This window comes from Ursus maritimus, unplaced genomic scaffold, assembly GCF_017311325.1.
Source record: "Ursus maritimus isolate PB19 unplaced genomic scaffold, ASM1731132v1 scaffold_7, whole genome shotgun sequence".
Lineage (NCBI taxonomy): Eukaryota > Metazoa > Chordata > Mammalia > Carnivora > Ursidae > Ursus > Ursus maritimus.
Genome location: NW_024426885.1, coordinates 65,558,458 through 65,569,587, shown reverse-complemented (window position 1 = coordinate 65,569,587; position 11,130 = coordinate 65,558,458). Strand labels below are relative to the sequence as shown.

The 11,130-nt window shown below is 58.3% G+C and overlaps 3 non-coding genes across 3 annotated transcripts; all 3 read left to right on the top strand.

Moving 5' to 3' along the window:
• Window positions 1-5,328: 5,328 nt before the first annotated feature.
• LOC121101366 lies at window positions 5,329-5,447 on the top strand. The gene has a single exon (XR_005833360.1). It is a non-coding gene; the product is annotated as a 5S ribosomal RNA (ribosomal RNA).
• A 1,927-nt stretch (window positions 5,448-7,374) lies between these two features.
• Window positions 7,375-7,493, top strand: LOC121101355. The gene has a single exon (XR_005833349.1). It is a non-coding gene; the product is annotated as a 5S ribosomal RNA (ribosomal RNA).
• A 1,939-nt stretch (window positions 7,494-9,432) lies between these two features.
• LOC121101344 lies at window positions 9,433-9,551 on the top strand. Its single transcript, XR_005833339.1, has one exon. It is a non-coding gene; the product is annotated as a 5S ribosomal RNA (ribosomal RNA).
• The last annotated feature ends 1,579 nt before the right edge of the window (window positions 9,552-11,130 follow it).

Below are 11,130 nucleotides of genomic sequence, written 5' to 3'. Positions count from 1 at the left end.
CACCGCATCCTAGGCTGCTGATGGGCGCCTGGTGAATGGACTGGAATACTATGCCTTGAAAGTCATGCCGTAAAGGTCACGCCTTATTTTGTCTTCCCTTGAATGTATTTTGCCTTGCCTTGAAGAACCAGCTGTTTGTAACCCATGGAGAAAACTAGAAAAGTTTAACAAGGGGAAATTACCAAATTTTGTAGCCTAAGTAATTAGTAGAGGACATTGACGGAAAACAGTAAAGATAGAAATCCGTCATGTTCTAAGCGACATTCCAACACATGTGATCCTTACAGCCAACTTCCCTAGGAAACGGTCCCCGGTTGGGTCTTAGTTCCATCGGGTACTGGTTTCGGCCGGCTCCAAGTGGAGGTCCCGCAGCCAGAAGCGGCTAGACCAGGAATGTGGAGGGGATCCCATTAGATCAATCAGGAGGAAACCTCACACGGGAGTCTTAAGATTGGCAGCCGTGCTAGTCACTTAGGTGGCTGTCCCGTGCCCAAGACAGACGACTTTGTATAAGGACAGCAGTACAAAGGGGGCCTCAAGTTTCTGGGTCTTATTACCATCCCGGCCAGGGTACTAACTTCCAGACAAAAGGCAGGCCTTTTCCTCCCCATAGAATAGCCATGGGCTAGAGGATTGCAGCCTGACCTAACGACATGAAAGTGTTCCAATAAGACCATACTCCTTAAAGAGACCCTGAGATGACAGTAAAGGAAGAGAGAAAGTACTCACCAATTTTGCACCGAAGCTCAGAGTCCGGATGTAAAGACTCAAAGCCCCACGTACGGGTACCAAATGATGAGGACGCGGAATAATCGCGAGGTTCAGTGGGGTGGACTCTGAAGCCGACGACCAAGAAAGAAACCTTGAGGCATCTTTGGTGCAAAATTGGTGGTTTATCAAAGCACAGGGACAGGACCCGTGGGCAGAAAGAGCTGCTGCACCGGGGTTGTGAGGGGTAGCTCTTATATACCATGGGGTTGGGGGAGTTAAGGAAAAAGGCAGGTTGAGGAAATACTTTCATATGTTAAAGAAGATTCACAAGACACCGGAGGCGTTGCCATTGTCAAGTTAAGGTGGTTTTGCCCTCTAGCTAGGCATTAACATTAAGATGGTTGGGAGCTTCCTGGAGGCTGCAGATTATAAGGACATTTAATCATACCTACATTCTCTTCCGGAAGCTAGGTTATTGATAGAAATGCTTCGGTCTTGTAAAAACTGCTAAAGACATTTGTAAAACTGAGGGAGACTTAAGTCTTGCAGGATTGTGGTCTCTATAGCTTAACTATTTCTTTGTCCTTTAGGGCAGCCAGGAGTGCTGAGGAATGTCACATACACCCCATGGCGGGGGGGGGAGTCACAGGGTGTCAGTTTCTGCTTTGTCCTCAGCTTGCCTTCTGTTCTCTCATTATTAGTGGTTTAAAATAATTTATTATTATTTCTCGTAGTTCTGTGTGTTGCCTGGGCTCAGCTAGGTGGTCCTTGTTTACAGTTTCTCCTGCTGCTGCCATTAAATGACAGCTGAAGCAGCTGTCATCTAAAGGTTCAGCTAGACTGGGCATCCTACATGGCTCCATCACACAGTGGCAGGTGTGCGGATGACTGGCTGGGAGCTCAGTTGGGCATTTGACCTAGAGTGTGTATATGACCTTTCCATGTAGCTCAGACTTCTCACACCACAGTCTGGATTCCCAGGGATAGCAGCTCATGGAGCAAGAGTTCTGAGAGAGAAATCAGAAGCTTCCAGTTCTCTTAAAAGACAAGCCGAGAACTGGCTCAAGCATCACTTCCGCCATTCTCTATGGGTCAAAGCAGTCACAAGCCAGACCAGATTTAGGCAGGTAAGGGGAAAGACCCTATCTCTTGAAGGGGGAGGGGGTGTCTTATGAATATAAGGGGGAAGGAATTGATAGTGGATGTCTTTAGAAATAAGCCACAACAAAGATTCCATAAGGGATGCTATAATCGATCTGGTGCTAAGTGCCAGGGTCCAACATAATCTGGCTGTTTTCTGGCAGTTCACAGTTCAACAGAGAAAACAGATGGATAAAAAGATCATTCTAGAACATTGTACAAAGGAGTAACTGGTGTGAGCTTGTCTTCACTGTAAATACAGAAAACCGGACAAAATATGAAAAACAACTCCTTTCGGTCATTGGAAAACAGGCGGTACAGGATAGTGGTGCTATGGGCGAACCATCCGAGACAAATCTGGATTTTGAGACCATGTGGCAAAGTACCATAAGGGTAGCATCATGATTTGAGTTTTATCTCTTAGGCTGGGGGCTCTGTCTGATTTTGTAGACAGGTGTAAGGATGATAAGTAGGCAGCACAATTAGGGTCTGGCTTTTCAGGATTTAACCCGAAGTCTGTATAGAAAAAAGGTTTAGAACATTTCCAGTGAAGCCACGCAGGACGTACCCCTGTCCATTTGGGGTAGGGGGGTCATAGACTTGTCATGTGTAGTTTGAATGGATTGTGCTAGCTGGATGATCATTAGCAGTAGACACGTAGTCAATACTTATTTGCTAAATGAAGACTAGGAAACTACAAAGCTGCAGGAACTGAGGAATGGGGGAACGTGGACAGGCTGAAGGTGGAAGAGAGGGTCTTCCAAGTTTTAAAGTATAGAATAAGGTATTTGGGGGGCTGGAAATGGTTACATTTCAGTTCCTCGTTCCACTGAGTGAAGGGTGTTGTTTAAGATGGCCTGAGCGTTAAGTTTCTTAGAGACATGGGAGAAGATACTGGGAGGATGGGAAATGCCTCTTAGGCACCCGGAATTGTATACCCACCCTTCTGACCTCAGCCCTGGCAGGTGGCAGTTTATTATGTTCAGGACTATCCCCAAATCAGGGCAGTAGCTTTCTTTAATTTTGTATCTTTGTGATGACAAAGAGACATTTCCAGGACAAGAGACTATGACCTTTGGCAAATTGTTTTTCTAAGGCTTTCATTCTTGATCTGGAACAATGCTAAATGACACGGAGCTGTGCCCACTATACACTCCATGTTCAGACAGCCATTAACATTCACTGAGGTGTTAAGGTCTGGACTATCCCAGACACTGAGGTATAATAGGGGTTTAGCACACACTGGTCACTTCTCATGCAACTGACAGCCTAGTGAGAGAACACAGAAAAAATTAATATACAAAATTTCAAGTGGTGATAGGAACCAGCAGGAAAATAAACACAGGAATGAACCAGGAGGAAAATAAACACAGAAGTATGTTTCACAAATTCATGAAGGCAAACAACTTTAGGGAGCACACAGTGCAAGTACACTGTTCCAGATTAAAAAAAAAAAAGTAACTACAAAGACCGCGAGGCTATGGTGGCTGCACACTGAGAGTCTTAGTCTCCATTTTGACTGCACTATGTTGCACTTCTCTAAACTTTGCCATATCAAATTAGTAGGTAATTAACCAAAGGTTAGGTCACCAGACTCTTAAAATCAGCATATTCAATTTCAGTCATTTAAGTGAAAACCCATAGAAAGACAACTACCCCGAGATTACACTCATATGTGGAATTGAAGAAATGAAGGAGTTGATCATAGGGCAAGGTAAAAAATAGAGAAGCATGTAAACCATAACAGACACTAAACTCTAGGAAACAAAATGGGGGTTGCAGGAGGGAAGGTGAGTGAGGAGAGGGGTAACCGAGTGATGGACAAAAAGGAGGGATTTGATGTAACGAGCACTAGATCTCATATGAAACCGGTGAAAAACTAAACTCTACCCTTAAAACTAATAATACAGTATATGTTAACTAAAATGAATTTTTAAAAAACAACTAGAAAAAAGAAACTGGGGGCGCCTGGGTGGCGCAGTCGTTAAGCTTCTGCCTTCGGCTCAGGGCGTGGTCCCAGCGTTCTGGAATCGAGCCCCACATCAGGCTCCTCTGCTAGGAGCCTGCTTCTTCCTCTCCCACTCCCCCTGCTTGTGTTCCCTCTCTCGCTGGCTGTCTCTATCTCTGTCAAATAAATAAATAAAATCTAAAAAAAAAAAAAAAGGAAACTGGAAACAGTGAGATGTCCTTTCTGAAGGATGTATTAATTTTGTAAGAGAGGAGAGAACAATGTTACAGAGAAAAAACCCAATCATATAAATGAAAGGTGAACATTTTCAAACTCAAGTAATGGAACTAATAAATATTCTACGTAACAAAGACATTATCAAGAAATGTCAAAAAGATTAAATGAAAAAAACTGTGATCATATGTTAGGAAATAAACACATACGAAAAGCTGCTAAATAAATATTGAAGCCAGCTGTTCCTTAAAATTAAAAATGAATAAAATGCAAAAAAAAAAAAGAACTCCATACTGAATTTAAATTTCTCAGTAGCATTTCTACTCAACTCAGAAGGCTCTTTTACACAGCAGAATAGTTAGATTCCCTACAAGACTTGCAATGGCTTACCAGTGGACTGCTGACCTAGCCATTTTCCTTTCAGGGTCCAGCTCCAGACCCTGAGTCAGACTTTACAGAGCTGTGACACCAGACACCACAAAAGTATGGCTCTGAGTTACATTAATATCTATCTGCTGACACTTTGTGTAGCTTTACAAGAAATGTCATGTTCAGGCCTATTTGGGGTATAATGTCCTGGCCCCCAAAGCAACAGCCCCCTATTACAACAAATGATTCCTGCATGTAAGTCCTCATGTCTCTATCTGGCATAATGCCACCATCCCCGTGAAATCTACCTTGGGCAGGCATTTGAGGTGTCTGAGATCCATACAGTGAAAGGATGGAGTCTTTAGAGAGCTGTTTCTTGCCTGTTTCTTCTGATTTGCTCCCTGGCTCTGGAAACAGGTTCAGGTTTTCAGGAACAGAGCCGGCACTCCCTGCAGTTGGCATGGAACCTACAACCTTAGGGCAAAGAGGGCAGAGGGAGAGGGGAGAATTGGAATGGCGCCAAAAACACATAAAAAGAGCTAAAAAAAAAAACCAAAAAACAAAAAAATAGCAAAATATATGCTGTGCAACAATGGGCGCTCTGGGGAACACCTCGGGCCTCGCCCCCGGCGCCCCGACCCCACCCCGTTGCCATCCCGGGAGCCAAGCGGCGGCGCGGCAGGAGAGTCCCGGGACGGGAGAGCGCGCAACTTCCCGGCTCCGGGGTGCCGGAGGCATCTTGTCCCCTGGGCGTGCTGGCTGGCAGGCAGGCAGGCAGGCAGGCAGGCAGGCGGCACAGGCCCAGGCCAGGCGAGGAGAGGCTGACAATCGCTCGGCAGGGGCTGGGCTGGGGCTGGGGCTGGGGCTGGGGCTGGGGCTGGGAGGGGCGGAGCAGGCTCTTGGGGCACCGAGCGGCAGCCACAGGCGTCTACGGCCATACCACCCTGAACGCGCCCGATCTCGTCTGATCTCGGAAGCTAAGCAGGGTCGGGCCTGGTTAGTACTTGGATGGGAGACCGCCTGGGAATACCGGGTGCTGTAGGCTTTTCTCCTTTTCTTTTCCTTTCCTTGCCCTTCGCCCTCCCTTCCACTCCCTCTGCCGCCAGCGGCCCCCAACCTTGCCCAACCCGGCTCCATTCAAACCCCACGTGCCCCCACCTCACCACAGGCCATGCGTGGTGGGCCCGACCCGCTCGCCACACGCCACACGCCACACGCCACACGCCACACGCCACACGCCACACGCGCAGCGCAACGCGGAACCCTGGCCCTCTGCGGGTGCCCGTGGCACAGCCAGGCGCCCACAGCCCAGCCCTTCCACCTCCAAGCCCCAGGAACGCCCACAGCCTATCCCGGGGTGCGGGCTGGGGGCTGGTGTGCAGGGCGGTGGGCGCTCAGGGGGCGGCGCGAGAGGAGGCGGAGGCGGCGGAGGGGGGTGGAGGGAAAGCGGCCCGGGCGAGAGGAACCGCGGGAGCCCCGGGCGGGCCGTGACCCCGCCTCTGCAGGCGTGCGCTCCCTGGGTTCTCGGCCTCCTCCCTGCCTCCGGGCCCTCTCCTCTCCCGAGCCCCTAGCAGTTCGCTTGGGCCGCCCGCCCACCGCAGCGCCCCGGGCCAACCGCCTGCCGGCCCCGCCTCCTGCCTGGGCCCGCCTACACCTTCTCCCCACCAGCCCTGGGCTGCGCTCCCGCCAGAAGGGCATGGCCCTCCTTCGCACCGGTCACCGTCCCTTTGCCCCTGGGCCCGGGCGTCCGTGCTCCGTGCGCACAGGACACAAGATGGCCAACCGCCCGGGGCCTCAGGCCCCGTGGGCACCCGACTCCGCGCCCCGTCTCAGCGGAACAGCGAGGCTCGCTCCCTCAGCGAGACCCCGGGGCGCCCCGCACCACGGCGACAAGGGCCACCAGAAAATAAAGGACGGGGCAAAAGAAAGAATGCCTCGCACGCCCCCACGCCAGAGGGGTGCTGGGCAGGAATGGCAGCCCATCGGGATTCCCGCCACCTGGGCTGCAAGTCCTCGGCTCCGAGGGAGGCTCCTAGGGCAGCTCAGGGCGCGCCGCTTGCCCAAAGCGCGCCCAAGCGCGACCGCCCTCCCGTGGGCTAGCTGCCGCGCACACAGCACGTCCTGTGTGTCCCTGTGTGTGGGTGTGTGTCACCTGTGTGCACCTGGGTCTCTGTCCCTGTCCCTGTCCCCGTCCGCATCCGGGTCGGGGTCTGCGTGTCTGTGCTGGGGTGTGACAGGGTCTGTGTGTTGGATAATCTAATCTCTCTCTCTCTTTCTCTCTCTCTGTCACACACACAGACCACACACACACACACACACACACACACACACACACTCTGTCCCTCCCCGTCTCTCCCGTCCAGTGTGTCCCCTAAGTGTCCCCCCACTCCGTGTCTCTCTGTCTTTCCCTGTGTGTCTGTGTGTCTGCGTATTGTGAGCCGGCCCCTGGTGTCTCTCGATCAGGTCCTGGTGTCGCTGGGTGGGGAGGGGAAGGGTGGCGGAGGAAGGGCCAGGGGGTTGGGATGGTGATGATGGTCTGTGGTGGCGCCCGAGGCTTCCGGTGGGCTTTGAGCCCGGCGGCCGGGAGAGGAGGAAAGGCCAGTGGGCGGGTTGTGCTCCCCGCGGGGGCGGGGGGTTGGGGGGCGCTCTGAGAACACCTCGGGCCTCGCCCCGGCGCCCGACCCACCCGTTGCCATCCCGGGAGCCAAGCGGCGGCGCGGCAGGAGAGTCCCGGGACGGGAGAGCGCGCGGACTTCCGCGGCTCCGGGGTGCCGGAGGCATCTTGTCCCCTGGGCGTGCTGGCTGGCAGGCAGGCAGGCAGGCAGGCAGGCAGGCAGGCACCAGGCCCAGGCCAGGCGAGGAGGGCTGACAATCGCTCGGCAGGGGCTGGGCTGGGGCTGGGGCTGGGGCTGGGGCTGGGGCTGGGGCTGGGAGGGGCGGACAGGCTCGGGCACCGAGCGGCAGCCACAGGCGTCTACGGCCATACCACCCTGAACGCGCCCGATCTCGTCTGATCTCGGAAGCTAAGCAGGGTCGGGCCTGGTTAGTACTTGGATGGGAGACCGCCTGGGAATACCGGGTGCTGTAGGCTTTTCTCCTTTTCTTTTCCTTTCCTTGCCCTTCGCCCTCCCTTCCACTCCCTCTGCCGCCAGCGGCCCGCCCCCCCAACCTTGCCCAACCCGGCTCCATTCAAACCCCACGTGCCCCCACCTCACCACAGGCCATGCGTGGTGGGCCCGACCCGCTCGCCACACGCCACACGCCACACGCCACACGCCACACGCCACACGCCACACGCGCAGCGCAACGCGGAACCCTGGCCCTCTGCGGGTGCCCGTGGCACAGCCAGGCGCCCACAGCCCAGCCCTTCCACCTCCAAGCCCCAGGAACGCCCACAGCCTATCCCGGGGTGCGGGCTGGGGGCTGGTGTGCAGGGCGGTGGGCGCTCAGGGGGCGGCGCGAGAGGAGGCGGAGGCGGCGGAGGGGGGTGGAGGGAAAGCGGCCCGGGCGAGAGGAACCGCGGGAGCCCCGGGCGGGCCGTGACCCCGCCTCTGCAGGCGTGCGCTCCCTGGGTTCTCGGCCTCCTCCCTGCCTCCGGGCCCTCTCCTCTCCCGAGCCCCTAGCAGTTCGCTTGGGCCGCCCGCCCACCGCAGCGCCCCGGGCCAACCGCCTGCCGGCCCCGCCTCCTGCCTGGGCCCGCCTACACCTTCTCCCCACCAGCCCTGGGCTGCGCTCCCGCCAGAAGGGCATGGCCCTCCTTCGCACCGGTCACCGTCCCTTTGCCCCTGGGCCCGGGCGTCCGTGCTCCGTGCGCACAGGACACAAGATGGCCAACCGCCCGGGGCCTCAGGCCCCGTGGGCACCCGACTCCGCGCCCCGTCTCAGCGGAACAGCGAGGCTCGCTCCCTCAGCGAGACCCCGGGGCGCCCCGCACCACGGCGACAAGGGCCACCAGAAAATAAAGGACGGGGCAAAAGAAAGAATGCCTCGCACGCCCCCACGCCAGAGGGGTGCTGGGCAGGAATGGCAGCCCATCGGGATTCCCGCCACCTGGGCTGCAAGTCCTCGGGCTCCGAGGGAAGGCTCCTAGGGCAGCTCCAGGGCGCGGCCGCCTTGCCCAAAGCGCGCCCAAGCGCGACCGCCCTCCCGTGGGCTAGCTGCCGCGCCCACACAGCGTCCTGTGTGTCCCTGTGTGTGGGTGTGTGTCACCTGTGTGCACCTGGGTCTCTGTCCCTGTCCCTGTCCCCGTCCGCATCCGGGTCGGGGTCTGCGTGTCTGTGCTGGGGTGTGACAGGGTCTGTGTGTTGGATAATCTAATCTCTCTCTCCCTTTCTCTCTCTCTGTCACACACACAGACCACACACACACACACACACACACACACACACACTCTGTCCCTCCCCGTCTCTCCCGTCCAGTGTGTCCCCTAAGTGTCCCCCCACTCCGTGTCTCTCTGTCTTTCCCTGTGTGTCTGTGTGTCTGCGTATTGTGAGCCGGCCCCTGGTGTCTCTCGATCAGGTCCTGGTGTCGCTGGGTGGGGAGGGGAAGGGTGGCGGAGGAAGGGCCAGGGGGTTGGGATGGTGATGATGGTCTGTGGTGGCGCCCGAGGCTTCCGGTGGGCTTTGAGCCCGGCGGCCGGGAGAGGAGGAAAGGCCAGTGGGCGGGTTGTGCTCCCCGCGGGGGGCGGGGGGGTTGGGGGGCGCTCTGAGAACACCTCGGGCCTCGCCCCCGGCGCCCCGACCCACCCCGTTGCCATCCCGGGAGCCAAGCGGCGGCGCGGCAGGAGAGTCCCGGGACGGGAGAGCGCGCGGACTTCCGCGGCTCCGGGGTGCCGGAGGCATCTTGTCCCCTGGGCGTGCTGGCTGGCAGGCAGGCAGGCAGGCAGGCAGGCAGGCAGGCACCAGGCCCAGGCCAGGCGAGGAGGGCTGACAATCGCTCGGCAGGGGCTGGGCTGGGGCTGGGGCTGGGGCTGGGGCTGGGGCTGGGAGGGGCGGAGCAGGCTCTTGGGGCACCGAGCGGCAGCCACAGGCGTCTACGGCCATACCACCCTGAACGCGCCCGATCTCGTCTGATCTCGGAAGCTAAGCAGGGTCGGGCCTGGTTAGTACTTGGATGGGAGACCGCCTGGGAATACCGGGTGCTGTAGGCTTTTCTCCTTTTCTTTTCCTTTCCTTGCCCTTCGCCCTCCCTTCCACTCCCTCTGCCGCCAGCGGCCCGCCCCCCCAACCTTGCCCAACCCGGCTCCATTCAAACCCCACGTGCCCCCACCTCACCACAGGCCATGCGTGGTGGGCCCGACCCGCTCGCCACACGCCACACGCCACACGCCACACGCCACACGCCACACGCGCAGCGCAACGCGGAACCCTGGCCCTCTGCGGGTGCCCGTGGCACAGCCAGGCGCCCACAGCCCAGCCCTTCCACCTCCAAGCCCCAGGAACGCCCACAGCCTATCCCGGGGTGCGGGCTGGGGGCTGGTGTGCAGGGCGGTGGGCGCTCAGGGGGCGGCGCGAGAGGAGGCGGAGGCGGCGGAGGGGGGTGGAGGGAAAGCGGCCCGGGCGAGAGGAACCGCGGGAGCCCCGGGCGGGCCGTGACCCCGCCTCTGCAGGCGTGCGCTCCCTGGGTTCTCGGCCTCCTCCCTGCCTCCGGGCCCTCTCCTCTCCCGAGCCCCTAGCAGTTCGCTTGGGCCGCCCGCCCACCGCAGCGCCCCGGGCCAACCGCCTGCCGGCCCCGCCTCCTGCCTGGGCCCGCCTACACCTTCTCCCCACCAGCCCTGGGCTGCGCTCCCGCCAGAAGGGCATGGCCCTCCTTCGCACCGGTCACCGTCCCTTTGCCCCTGGGCCCGGGCGTCCGTGCTCCGTGCGCACAGGACACAAGATGGCCAACCGCCCGGGGCCTCAGGCCCCGTGGGCACCCGACTCCGCGCCCCGTCTCAGCGGAACAGCGAGGCTCGCTCCCTCAGCGAGACCCCGGGGCGCCCCGCACCACGGCGACAAGGGCCACCAGAAAATAAAGGACGGGGCAAAAGAAAGAATGCCTCGCACGCCCCCACGCCAGAGGGGTGCTGGGCAGGAATGGCAGCCCATCGGGATTCCCGCCACCTGGGCTGCAAGTCCTCGGGCTCCGAGGGAGGGCTCCTAGGGCAGCTCCAGGGCGCGGCCGCCTTGCCCAAAGCGCGCCCAAGCGCGACCGCCCTCCCGTGGGCTAGCTGCCGCGCCCACACAGCGTCCTGTGTGTCCCTGTGTGTGGGTGTGTGTCACCTGTGTGCACCTGGGTCTCTGTCCCTGTCCCTGTCCCCGTCCGCATCCGGGTCGGGGTCTGCGTGTCTGTGCTGGGGTGTGACAGGGTCTGTGTGTTGGATAATCTAATCTCTCTCTCTCTTTCTCTCTCTCTGTCACACACACAGACCACACACACACACACACACACACACACACACACTCTGTCCCTCCCCGTCTCTCCCGTCCAGTGTGTCCCCTAAGTGTCCCCCCACTCCGTGTCTCTCTGTCTTTCCCTGTGTGTCTGTGTGTCTGCGTATTGTGAGCCGGCCCCTGGTGTCTCTCGATCAGGTCCTGGTGTCGCTGGGTGGGGAGGGGAAGGGTGGCGGAGGAAGGGCCAGGGGGTTGGGATGGTGATGATGGTCTGTGGTGGCGCCCGAGGCTTCCGGTGGGCTTTGAGCCCGGCGGCCGGGAGAGGAGGAAAGGCCAGTGGGCGGGTTGTGCTCCCCG